General features: G+C 61.4%; 2 non-coding genes across 2 annotated transcripts; both read right to left on the reverse strand.

The window, feature by feature from the left end:
- Nucleotides 1-67: 67 nt before the first annotated feature.
- On the reverse strand, nucleotides 68-220 carry LOC142795751 (5.8S ribosomal RNA). Its single transcript, XR_012893280.1, has one exon. It is a non-coding gene; the product is annotated as a 5.8S ribosomal RNA (ribosomal RNA).
- Nucleotides 221-1939: 1719 nt separating this feature from the next.
- LOC142795754 (small subunit ribosomal RNA) lies at nucleotides 1940-3754 on the reverse strand. The gene has a single exon (XR_012893283.1). It is a non-coding gene; the product is annotated as a small subunit ribosomal RNA (ribosomal RNA).
- Between the last annotated feature and the right edge of the window lie 8746 nt (nucleotides 3755-12500).

Genomic DNA, 12500 nt, shown 5'->3' on the forward strand with positions numbered 1-12500 from the left:
GACGCGGTCAAAACGAGTCGACGGCTCACGTTCCCTTGTGCGCCGAAGGCTCTCTTGATATGTGATCCGACCCTCAGACAGACGAAGCCAAGGGAAGACCCAAGGCCGCAATGTGCGTTCAAAGAATCAGTGCTCAGTGTGTCCTGCAATTCACACCAAGTCTCGCAGCTGGCTGCGTTCTTCATCGACCCGAGAACCGAGTGATCCACCGCTTAGAGTCGTGAAAAAGTGTTTGTTCAATTCCGTACAGTCAAAACCAAACGTTTCTGGCACTCGGCCAAACAGTGGCCAAGAAGGGCGCTTTTCAGCGCACGCTTGGACTCCAAAACTCTGCCGCGCCTTTTTCGGCTGCCGCAAATCGAGCAAACGGTGTGTTTCGGACGGCGTTTCGCTTTCGCTACTTGCGAGTGCTTTCGTGGTCCACCCCTCTATAAATACTCGGGAGGCGTCGAAGCCGGTTCTCCAAGCCGGACCCGTAGGTATCGTTGTGTGCTCGCTCTCATTGGCCCGCCTAACCAGAAAATGCCTGCGGTACACCCATTTGGATAAGAGTGCACGCAGATGCGGGCCTCGACGGCTACACATTTCCTCGGGCGGCCGCCTCCCGGCCTCCGTGGAGCGCGGGATGCACGGTCCCATCGACAAGCCTCTCCCGTTTTTACCGTGGCGTCGCGGTTCACCACGGCAGGCGGGTCGGTCTCCTCCGCATAAAAAGGGGGACCCCCGCTTTTTGTTCCACGAAATCGCACAAGCTTTTTTCGCATCCACGGTTTGCCACCGCACACCAAAATGCCGATCCGGCTGCCTACTTTAGCCAACAGGTGGAGCCAGGCGCGCCGTACTTGCGCGGCACTTCCCACGTCCACCGAAGTCGGTGCCAAGGACCACTTTCGGCGCCGGAGCCGCGTACGAGCCTACTCGAGGCGGAAGAACGAAGCCAGCAAGGGCCTGGCCGCAAGTGCGTTCAATTGTCGGGACGTCCAAGTCCCTCGTTCTTCCGTGCTTCCTCTTTCGGCAAGTCGTTGCGGCACCTTCCCAAAGCGCGCAGACCCGCTAATCGCGACGAGCGCGACGTGGCCGTGCCGCCTTTCCCTCGGCAGCAAGCAAAACGCCTGGCAACGTCGACGCTCCCCTAACCGCGATCTCGCACCGTGTTTCGTGTGGCGAATTCAAAAGCCGGCCGGCGCTGCTGCAACCATTACGGTCGGTACGCATACGCCGCGGAGGGCGGGACGGTCATCGGAGCGTGCGGTTCCTCCATCGAGTACTGCGCACCTCGGCCGTCGCATCGCCGTGCCATGACCGGCCGCGCGTCAACGCGAACCGGTGCCAGCGAGATCCCTCGCCTGCAAGAACCGACCGGCAGCCTCCGTCACCCGAGGACGCGGAGGCGCTTGCCGCGGACGGCGGGACGGTATGCACTGGTGCACAGCGGACCCGTCACATCGCCAGTTCCTTGACCGACCGCCGACGCTTGTGCCGTTCCTCTCGTACTTGGCAGTCGCCGCGCGATTGTCGGGTCTCGTTCTTGCACGCTCGAACGGTCGGGAGGGCACTCGGCTGGCGTTTCGGGAACGCGCAGCCTCGCCTTCTACCGACGTAACCACGACTCGCCGTTCGCGCTCCGCCGCTCCTGTTTACAGTACTAGGCGGTCCCGCAGCGGTCGGGTCGCGCATTTCGAGCGCTTCGAGCCACGGTGCAGTGGCGGGTCGAAAGCCGACCTATGAGTGCGTTGCGCCGTTTGTACCCGCGTCCGCCACCTGGCCGACCGTCCAAGGTCGCGGTGTTGGCGTCCGCTGGGCGCAACAATTTGTCACGGGGTGCCGCTCCACATTCAGGCAGCCCCGTGGGGAAAAGCCGACCCCGCGTCCAAACGGGGTCAGCGGCAGAAAGTGTCGGGCGCAGACGCAGCTGAGGCGCTCACCCTTCACAATCCGTTAATGATCCTTCCGCAGGTTCACCTACGGAAACCTTGTTACGACTTTTACTTCCTCTAAATGATCAAGTTTGGTCATCTTTCCAACAGACCGGCGCAACCGAAAGGCCGCGCCGGACATCGGTCCGAAGACCTCACTAAATCATTCAATCGGTAGTAGCGACGGGCGGTGTGTACAAAGGGCAGGGACGTAATCAACGCGAGCTTATGACTCGCGCTTACTGGGAATTCCTCGTTCAAGGGGAACAATTGCAAGCCCCTATCCCAATCACGAAAGAAGTTCCACGGGTTACCCAGTCTTTTCAGACAGGGATAAAGACACGCTGCTTCCTTCAGTGTAGCGCGCGTGCGGCCCCGGACATCTAAGGGCATCACAGACCTGTTATTGCTCTGTTTCGTGCGGCTAGGAGCCGCTTGTCCCTCTAAGAAGGTTGTAAGGTGCTGGGAACCCCGCACCTATTTAATAGGCTAGAGTCTCGTTCGTTATCGGAATTAACCAGACAAATCGCTCCACCAACTAAGAACGGCCATGCACCACCATCCACCGAATCAAGAAAGAGCTCTCAATCTGTCAATCCTCCCAGTGTCCGGGCCGGGTAAGTTTTCCCGTGTTGAGTCAAATTAAGCCGCAGGCTCCACTCCTGGTGGTGCCCTTCCGTCAATTCCTTTAAGTTTCAGCTTTGCAACCATACTTCCCCCGGAACCCAAATACTTTGGTTTCCCGGAAGCTGCCCGCCGAGTCATTTGAGTAACTCAGGCGGATCGCTGGTTGGCATCGTTTATGGTCAGAACTAGGGCGGTATCTGATCGCCTTCGAACCTCTGACTTTCGTTCTTGATCAATGAAAACATTCTTGGCAAATGCTTTCGCAGTAGTTCGTCTTGCGACGGTCCAAGAATTTCACCTCTAGCGCCGCAATACGAATGCCCCCGTCCGTCCCTCTTAATCATTACCTCGTATTCCAAAAACCAACAGAACAGAAACGAGGTCTTGTTCTATTATTCCATGCAAGTTTATTCAGGCGACTCGCCTGCGTTGAGCACTCTAATTTTTTCAAAGTAAAAGCACCGGCCATCTCGAGGCACACAATGAAGTGCACCAAGAAAGAACCGGCATGATGTTCAGTCCGAGCCGTCGCATCGGGTAGATGCACTACTCGTCTGGAACTGAGATCCAACTACGAGCTTTTTAACCGCAGCAGCTTTAGTATACGCTATTGGAGCTGGAATTACCGCGGCTGCTGGCACCAGACTTGCCCTCCAATTGATCCTCGTTAAAGGATTTAGAGTGTACTCATTTCAATTACGGGGCCTCAAAAGAGTCCCGTATTGTTATTTTTCGTCACTACCTCCCCGTGCCGGGAGTGGGTAATTTGCGCGCCTGCTGCCTTCCTTGGATGTGGTAGCCGTTTCTCAGGCTCCCTCTCCGGAATCGAACCCTGATTCTCCGTTACCCGTAACAACCATGGTAAGCAAGTAACCTACCATCGAAAGTTGATAAGGCAGACACTTGAAAGAAACGTCGCCGGCTCGTGGCCATGCGATCAGCACAAAGTTATCCAGAGTCACCACACAATACGGGCCGAAACCCGATCGATCTTGGTCTAATAAAAGCACCCGTTACCCAAAGGGCTCCAGGCTCACTGCATGTATTAGCTCTAGAATTGCCACAGTTATCCAAGTAGGAAGAAACGATCTAAGGAACCATAACTGATTTAATGAGCCATTCGCGGTTTCGCCTTATTTCGGCATGTACTTAGACATGCATGGCTTAATCTTTGAGACAAGCATATGATTACTGGCAGGATCAACCAGGTAATCGTTCGACTGCGCGTCCGTCCTCGCCTTCGGCGGGCCGGACGCAGTCTGTGTGCGGCGGAGGCCACCTTCAGGCGCCCCAACACGCTTATTTTGCACTCCGAGATGACGGCGTTCGAGCTCGCTACGGCACAACCTTCCCGAAAGACGAGTGGGAGCCGTGCGGCAAGAAGCACGTTCATGCTCGCTCTTTTTCGTTGCATCGACTCGGTCGCGCCGTGCGGGTTGCCCAAGCCCGCTGCACTGTCGGTGGACCGGCCGGAACTAGCAACGGAGCCGAGACTGCAAAGCCGCCAGACGACGGGTCACGCCCGCGTCTTCGGCGCTTTCGCATCTGAATCGCCCGAGGACGACACGGAACACACCTCGATATCGTGGTAAAACGGCACCGTCCGACAACCAGCCCCTAACGCATCAAGCGGATGAGGCTGCAGACGACTGCCGTGGATTCCCCTGGAGCAGACCCGAGGACACGCTTGACGAGGCCGAAGCCCGCCGCATATCAGACACCCGGTCGCTTTCGCGTACGCCGCTCACGAGAACCCCCACATAATAGCAGCGATAAGTACCCAGACCTCCTTGGGCACTAATACGAGCGTACTCGAGAAAATTTCACCGCGGGTGTGCCCCGAAACGTGTGGCACGTTGAGCGTGCCACAAGTCTACGTCGCTCTCAAACCCGCCGAGGTCGTAGAATTTGCGACCCTACTCACGAAATTCCCACCGAGGATACGGCCGCAAACGTACCGCACCTTGGGTAGGCCACGAGTTTGTGCAACACTACGCTGACGGCACAGCACCGAGGTCGTGCGCGCACGCACGGGAAAATTCCGCCGCGGTTTCTGCCGAAAACGTGAGGCACCACGACTCTCCGCAAGTTCGCGTCGACTGCGAAAGACCGAAGTCGTGAACGACGTGTCCGCTACTCGCCGCCGACACGCTGGACACCAAACGTACAACGACTCGACGGCGTCGTAGAGGCCCACGACGCGGTTTTCCTTAACGACGTCTCGGCGTGGCACCGACAGGTTAGAACGGCCGACCAACGTTCCCTGTCCGCCGTTCGGCTCAGTCGAAGGGCTCGGCGACTTCGGCAACGCTGCGAAGCCGCACGGTGACGCACGCCATGTCCCCATTTTTTTTTTTTTTTCTTTCTGCGTCTGCCGGGGTGCCCCTATAATAGCAGCGATAAGCACCCAGACCGCCGTGGGTCGCTCGCCCCGGCTGACGTGGTTTTTCGTACTCCTGCGGCGGTCGCCGTCAAGCACGTCCAAATACGCTACTTTCGTGGGCGCATTCACGCTCTTTCGCTTCGCCGGAGTGCCAGCACTCACTCTGCCAAAAACGGCGAACATCCGAGCGGCGGTTCCCACTTTTGCGTCGGCGTCGCAAACCCCGCCCCGGCAGACGAGGTTTGCCGTACTCGTGCGACGGTGGCCGGCGGGCACGTCGAAAGACGCCGATATCGTGCGCGAATTGGCGCACCTTGGCTTCACCGGAGTGCCGCCACTGACTCCTCCAAAAACGGCGAAGATCCGAGCGGCGCTTCCCACTTTCGCATCGGCGTCCCGAACTCCGCCCCGGCTGACGCGGTTTACCGTACTCGTGCGACGGTCGCCGGCGAGCACGTGGAAAGACGCCGATATCGTGCCCGAATCGGCTCCGTTCGGCTTCGCCGGAGTGCCAGCACTGGCTCGGCGAAAGACGACGAACATCCGAGCGACGGTTCTCACTATTGCGTACGCGTCGCAAACCCCGCCCCGGCAGACGCACTTTGCCGTACTCGTGCGACGGTCGCCGGCGAGCACGTAGAAAGACGCCGATATCGTGCCGGAATCGGCCCCGTTTGGCTTCGCCGGAGTGCCAGCACTCACTCGGCCACAAACGGCGAACATCCGAGCGGCGGTTCCCACTTAGCCGTCGGCGTCCCGAACTCCGCCCCGGCAGACGCGGTTGCCGAGCTCGTGCGACTAGCGACCGCGAAGCCGTCTCGCGACGCCGCTTTCGTGCGCGGCTCCCACTGCGACCTGGGTCACCCGAGGTCGACGAGCAAGAAAGAATGTCGAAAAAAAATTTTTTTTTTTTTGCGTCTGCCGGGGTGCCCCTATAATAGCAGCGATAAGCACCCAGACCGCCATGGGTCGCTCGCCCCGGCTGACGTGGTTTTTCGTTTTCCTGCGGTGGTCGTCGTCAAGCACGTCCAAACACGCCACTTTCGTGGGCGCATTCGCGCTCTTTCGCTTCGCCGGAGTGCCAGCACTCACTCTGCCAAAAACGGCGAACATCCTAGTGGCGGTTCCCACTTTTGCGTCGGCGTCGCCAACCCCGCCCCGGCATACGCGGTTTGCCGTACTCGTGCGGCGGTGGCCGGCGGGCACGTCGAAAGACACCGATATCGTGCGCGAGTCGATGCTTCTTGGTCTCGCAGGAGGGCCGCCACTCACTCCTGCAAAAACGGCGAAGATCCGAGCGGCGCTTCCCACTTTTTCGTCGGCATCGCAAACCTCGCCCCGGCAGACGCGCTTTGCCGTACTCGTGCGACGGTCGCCGGCGAGCACGTCGAAATACGCCGATATCGTGCCCGAATCGGCCCCGTTTCGCTTCGCCGGAGTGCCAGCACTCACTCGGCCAAAAACGGCGAACATCCGAGCAGCGGTACCCACTTAGCCGTCGGCATCCCGAACTCCGCGCCGGCTGACGCGGTTGCCGAGCTCGTGCGACTAGCGACCGCGAACGCGTCTCGCGACGCCGCTTTCGTGCGCGGCTCCCATTGCGACCTGGGTTACCCGAGCTCGACCAGCAAAAAAGAAGGTCGAAAAAAAATTTTTTTTTTCTGCGTCTGCCGGGGTGCCCCTATAATAGCAGCGATAAGCACCCAGACCGCCGTGGGTCGCTCGCCCCGGCTGACGTGGTTTTTCGTACTCCTGCAGCGGTCGCCGTCAAGCACGTCCAAATACGCCACTTTCGTGGGCGCTTTCGCGCTCTTTCGCGTCGCCGGTGTGCCAGCACTCACTCTGCCAAAAACGGCGAACATCCTAGTGGCGGTTCCCACTTTTGCGTCGGCGTCGCCAACCCCGCCCCGGCATACGCGGTTTGCCGTACTCGTGCGGCGGTGGCCGGCGGGCACGTCGAAAGACACCGATATCGTGCGCGAGTCGATGCTTCTTGGTCTCGCAGGAGGGCCGCCACTCACTCCTGCAAAAACGGCGAAGATCCGAGCGGCGCTTCCCACTTTTTCGTCGGCATCGCAAACCTCGCCCCGGCAGACGCGCTTTGCCGTACTCGTGCGACGGTCGCCGGCGAGCACGTCGAAATACGCCGATATCGTGCCCGAATCGGCCCCGTTTCGCTTCGCCGGAGTGCCAGCACTCACTCGGCCAAAAACGGCGAACATCCGAGCAGCGGTACCCACTTAGCCGTCGGCATCCCGAACTCCGCGCCGGCTGACGCGGTTGCCGAGCTCGTGCGACTAGCGACCGCGAACGCGTCTCGCGACGCCGCTTTCGTGCGCGGCTCCCATTGCGACCTGGGTTACCCGAGCTCGACCAGCAAAAAAGAAGGTCGAAAAAAAATTTTTTTTTTCTGCGTCTGCCGGGGTGCCCCTATAATAGCAGCGATAAGCACCCAGACCGCCGTGGGTCGCTCGCCCCGGCTGACGTGGTTTTTCGTACTCCTGCAGCGGTCGCCGTCAAGCACGTCCAAATACGCCACTTTCGTGGGCGCTTTCGCGCTCTTTCGCGTCGCCGGTGTGCCAGCACTCACTCTGCCAAAAACGGCCAACATCCGAGCGGCGGTTCCCACTTTTGCGTCGGCGTCGTAAACCCCGCCCCGGCAGACGCGGTTTGCCCTACTCGTTCGACGGTCGCCGGCGAGCGCGTCGAAAGACGCCGATATCGTGCGCTAATTGGCGCTCCTTGGCTTCTCCGGAGTGCCGCCACTCACTCCTCCAAAAACGGCGAAGATCCGAGCGGCGTTCTCCACTTTCGCATCGGCGTCCCGAACTCCGCCCGGGCTGACGCGGTTTACCGTACTCGTGCGACGGTCGCCGCCGGGCACGTCGAAAGACGCCGATATCGTGCCGTAATCGGCCCCGTTTGGCTTCGCCCGAGTGCCAGCACTCACTCGGCCAAAAACGGCGAACATCCGAGCAGCGTTTCCCACTTTCGCATCGGCGTCCCGAAGCCCGCCCCGGCAGACGCGGTTTGCCCTACTCGAGCGACGGTCGCCGGCGATCACGTCGAAAGGCGCCGAATTCGTGCACGAATCGATGCTTCTTGGTCTCGCAGGAGGGCCGCCACTCACTCCTGCAAAAACGGCGAAGATCCGAGTTGCGCTTCCCACTTTTTCGTCGGCGTCCCGAACTACGCCCCGGCTGACGCGGTTTACCGTACTCGTGCGACGGTCGCCGGCGGGCACTTCAAAATACGCCGATTTCGTGGGCGCATTCACGCTGTTTCGCTTCCCCGGAGTGCCAACACTCACTCTGCCGAAAGCGGCGATCATCCGAGCGGCGGTTCCCACTTTTGCGTCGGCTTCGCAAACGGCGCCCCGGCAGACGCGCTCGTGCGACGTACTCGTGCGACGGTCGCCGGCGAGCACGTCGAAAGACGCCGATATCGTGCTCGAATCGACCCCGTTTCGCTTCGCCGGAGTGCTGCCAGTCACGGCGCAGAGAACGGCGAACAAGTGTTTTTTTTTTTTTTCCTAGAATTTGTGTTATAGAAGGCACATTTGATATCGGACGATAATTTTCAACTTTATCACGCGCACCGATTTTCGTGTAGAGGTTTGCAAGTTTATGGGAATTTCTCCACTTGGAATAATGCGATTTAGTAGTACTACGAGAACTTCATGGATGTACTCAAGGGTACGGGGCAAGTCAGTTACGTCAACACCTGCAGATTTTTTACACTTCAAACTGAAAATTGTTGGTTGTGAGTCCTCGTGTGATATTAAAGGCCGATTCGCTAACACATAGAACAAAGAAAGAAAGGAAGAAAAAACGCCCGCGCTCGCTCAAGAAACCTGGGTTCGCAACAAGTGGCAACAACAAGCAACCGAGCGAGTGCGCCAAAACCCGTGGCGGCCGAACAAACGCGAAGTCCCAACCGCGTCAGCCGGGGCGGCACGGGACAGGAAAAATCACTTCAGCCGGGGCGGCGGGGCACCGAATAAACCTCGTCACCTCGTCGCAGGATAAAAGAGGAAACAAAAAGTCTAAACAGCGTCTGCTGGAGCGAATGCGTAATAAAACAACAACAACAACAAAAAAAAAACACCCGCGCTCAAGAAGTCTGCAATCCTCACAAAAGGCGACTGTGACCGAGCAGCGTCAGCCGGGGCCGTGCGGAAACGGAAAAACCGCGACTACCGGGGCGTCGAGGCACCGAAAAATCCACTTCAGCCGCGGCGAAAAAAAAAACAAAAAGAAAGACGGAGGGGGGGGGGGGAACCACGTCTGCCGGGGCGAAGGAAAAAAAAAAACGCGTCTGCCGGGGCGAGCCCGGGTGCGGCACCACCGGGAAAACTGTGGCAAACAGACATGGCGATCGAGTGAGTGGGCCGCCAGCCAGGCTCAGCCAAAAAGTGCAAAGTCCGAACTGCGTCAGCCGGGGCGGCAAAAACCGCGTCAGCCGGGGCGGCGCAAAAAACCGCGTCTGCCGGGGCGGCACGAAACCGCGTCAGCCGGGGCGGGGCGAAAACTGCGTCAGCCGGGGCGAAAAGAAAAAAAAAAAACGCGTCTGCCGGGGCAAGCCCGGGTGCGGCACCACCGGGAAAACTGTGGCAAACAGACATGGCGATCGAGTGAGTGGGCCGCCAGCCAGGCACAGCCGAAAAGTGCAAAGTCCGAACCGTGTCAGCCGGGGCGACGCAAAAACCGCGTCAGCCGGGGCGGCGCGAAAACCGCGTCAGCCGGGGCGGCACGAAACCGCGTCAGCCGGGGCGGCGCGAAAACTGCGTCAGCCGGGGCGGCGCGAAAACCTCGTCAGCCGGGGCGAGCGAAAAGGGGGGGGGGGGGAACCACGTCTGCCGGGGCGAAAGAAAAAAAAAACGCGTCTGCCGGGGCGAGCCCGGGTGCGGCACCACCGGGAAGACTGTGGCAAACAGACATGGCGATCGAGTGAGTGGGCCGCCAGCCAGGCTCAGCCCAAAAAGTGCCAAGTCCGAACTGCGTCAGCCGGGGCGGCAAAAACCGCGTCAGCCGGGGCGGCGCGAAAACCGCGTCTGCCGGGGCGGCGCGAAAACTGCGTCAGCCGGGGCGAGCCCGGGTGCGGCACCACCGGGAAAACTGTGGCTAACAGACATGGCGATCGAGTGAGTGGGCCACCAGCCAGGCTCAGCCAAAAAGTGCCAAGTCCGAACTGCGTCAGCCGGGGCGGCAAAAACCGCGTCAGCCGGGGCGGCGCAAAAAAACCGCGTCTGCCGGGGCGGCACGAAACCGCGTCAGCCGGGGCGGCGCGAAAACTGCGTCAGCCGGGGCGAGCCCGGGTGCGGCACCACCGGGAAAACTGTGGCAAACAGACATGGCGATCGAGTGAGTGGGCCGCCAGCCAGGCACAGCCGAAAAGTGCTAAGTCCGAACTGCGTCTGCCGGGGCGGCACGAAACCGCGTCAGCCGGGGCGGCGCGAAAACCGCGTCTGCCGGGGCGGCACGAAACCGCGTCAGCCGGGGCGGCGCGAAAACTGCGTCAGCCGGGGCGAGCCCGGGTGCGGCACCACCGGGAAAACTGTGGCAAACAGACATGGCGATCGAGTGAGTGGGCCGCCAGCCAGGCACAGCCGAAAAGTGCTAAGTCCGAACTGCGTCAGCCGGGGCGGCAAAAACCGCGTCAGCCGGGGCGGCGCAAAAAACCGCGTCTGCCGGGGCGGCACGAAACCGCGTCAGCCGGGGCGGCGCGAAAACTGCGTCAGCCGGGGCGAAAGAAAAAAAAAAACGCGTCTGCCGGGGCGAGCCCGGGTGCGGCACCACCGGGAAAACTGTGGCAAACAGACATGGCGATCGAGTGAGTGGGCCGCCAGCCAGGCACAGCCGAAAAGTGCTAAGTCCGAACTGCGTCTGCCGGGGCGGCACGAAACCGCGTCAGCCGGGGCGGCGCGAAAACCGCGTCTGCCGGGGCGGCACGAAACCGCGTCAGCCGGGGCGGCGCGAAAACTGCGTCAGCCGGGGCGAGCCCGGGTGCGGCACCACCGGGAAAACTGTGGCAAACAGACATGGCGATCGAGTGAGTGGGCCGCCAGCCAGGCACAGCCGAAAAGTGCTAAGTCCGAACTGCGTCTGCCGGGGCGGCACGAAACCGCGTCAGCCGGGGCGGCGCGAAAACCGCGTCTGCCGGGGCGGCACGAAACCGCGTCAGCCGGGGCGGCGCGAAAACTGCGTCAGCCGGGGCGAGCCCGGGTGCGGCACCACCGGGAAAACTGTGGCAAACAGACATGGCGATCGAGTGAGTGGGCCGCCAGCCAGGCACAGCCGAAAAGTGCAAAGTCCGAACCGTGTCAGCCGGGGCGACGCAAAAACCGCGTCAGCCGGGGCGGCGCGAAAACCGCGTCAGCCGGGGCGGCACGAAACCGCGTCAGCCGGGGCGGCGCGAAAACTGCGTCAGCCGGGGCGGCGCGAAAACCTCGTCAGCCGGGGCGAGCGAAAAGGGGGGGGGGGGGGAACCACGTCTGCCGGGGCGAAAGAAAAAAAAAACGCGTCTGCCGGGGCGAGCCCGGGTGCGGCACCACCGGGAAGACTGTGGCAAACAGACATGGCGATCGAGTGAGTGGGCCGCCAGCCAGGCTCAGCCCAAAAAGTGCCAAGTCCGAACTGCGTCAGCCGGGGCGGCAAAAACCGCGTCAGCCGGGGCGGCGCGAAAACCGCGTCTGCCGGGGCGGCGCGAAAACTGCGTCAGCCGGGGCGAGCCCGGGTGCGGCACCACCGGGAAAACTGTGGCTAACAGACATGGCGATCGAGTGAGTGGGCCACCAGCCAGGCTCAGCCAAAAAGTGCCAAGTCCGAACTGCGTCAGCCGGGGCGGCAAAAACCGCGTCAGCCGGGGCGGTGCAAAAAAACCGCGTCTGCCGGGGCGGCACGAAACCGCGTCAGCCGGGGCGGCGCGAAAACTGCGTCAGCCGGGGCGAAAGAAAAAAAAAAACGCGTCTGCCGGGGCGAGCCCGGGTGCGGCACCACCGGGAAAACTGTGGCAAACAGACATGGCGATCGAGTGAGTGGGCCGCCAGCCAGGCACAGCCGAAAAGTGCTAAGTCCGAACTGCGTCTGCCGGGGCGGCACGAAACCGCGTCAGCCGGGGCGGCGCGAAAACCGCGTCTGCCGGGGCGGCACGAAACCGCGTCAGCCGGGGCGGCGCGAAAACTGCGTCAGCCGGGGCGAGCCCGGGTGCGGCACCACCGGGAAAACTGTGGCAAACAGACATGGCGATCGAGTGAGTGGGCCGCCAGCCAGGCACAGCCGAAAAGTGCCAAGTCCGAACTGCGTCTGCCGGGGCGGCACGAAACCGCGTCAGCCGGGGCGGCGCGAAAACCGCGTCTGCCGGGGCGGCACGAAACCGCGTCAGCCGGGGCGGCGCGAAAACTGCGTCAGCCGGGGCGAGCCCGGGTGCGGCACCACCGGGAAAACTGTGGCAAACAGACATGGCGATCGAGTGAGTGGGCCGCCAGCCAGGCACAGCCGAAAAGTGCTAAGTCCGAACTGCGTCAGCCGGGGCGGCAAAAACCGCGTCAGCCGGGGCGGCGCAAAAAACCGCGT

Source organism: Rhipicephalus microplus, unplaced genomic scaffold, assembly GCF_043290135.1.
Source record: "Rhipicephalus microplus isolate Deutch F79 unplaced genomic scaffold, USDA_Rmic scaffold_842, whole genome shotgun sequence".
In the NCBI taxonomy this organism is placed as follows: Eukaryota; Metazoa; Arthropoda; class Arachnida; order Ixodida; family Ixodidae; genus Rhipicephalus; species Rhipicephalus microplus.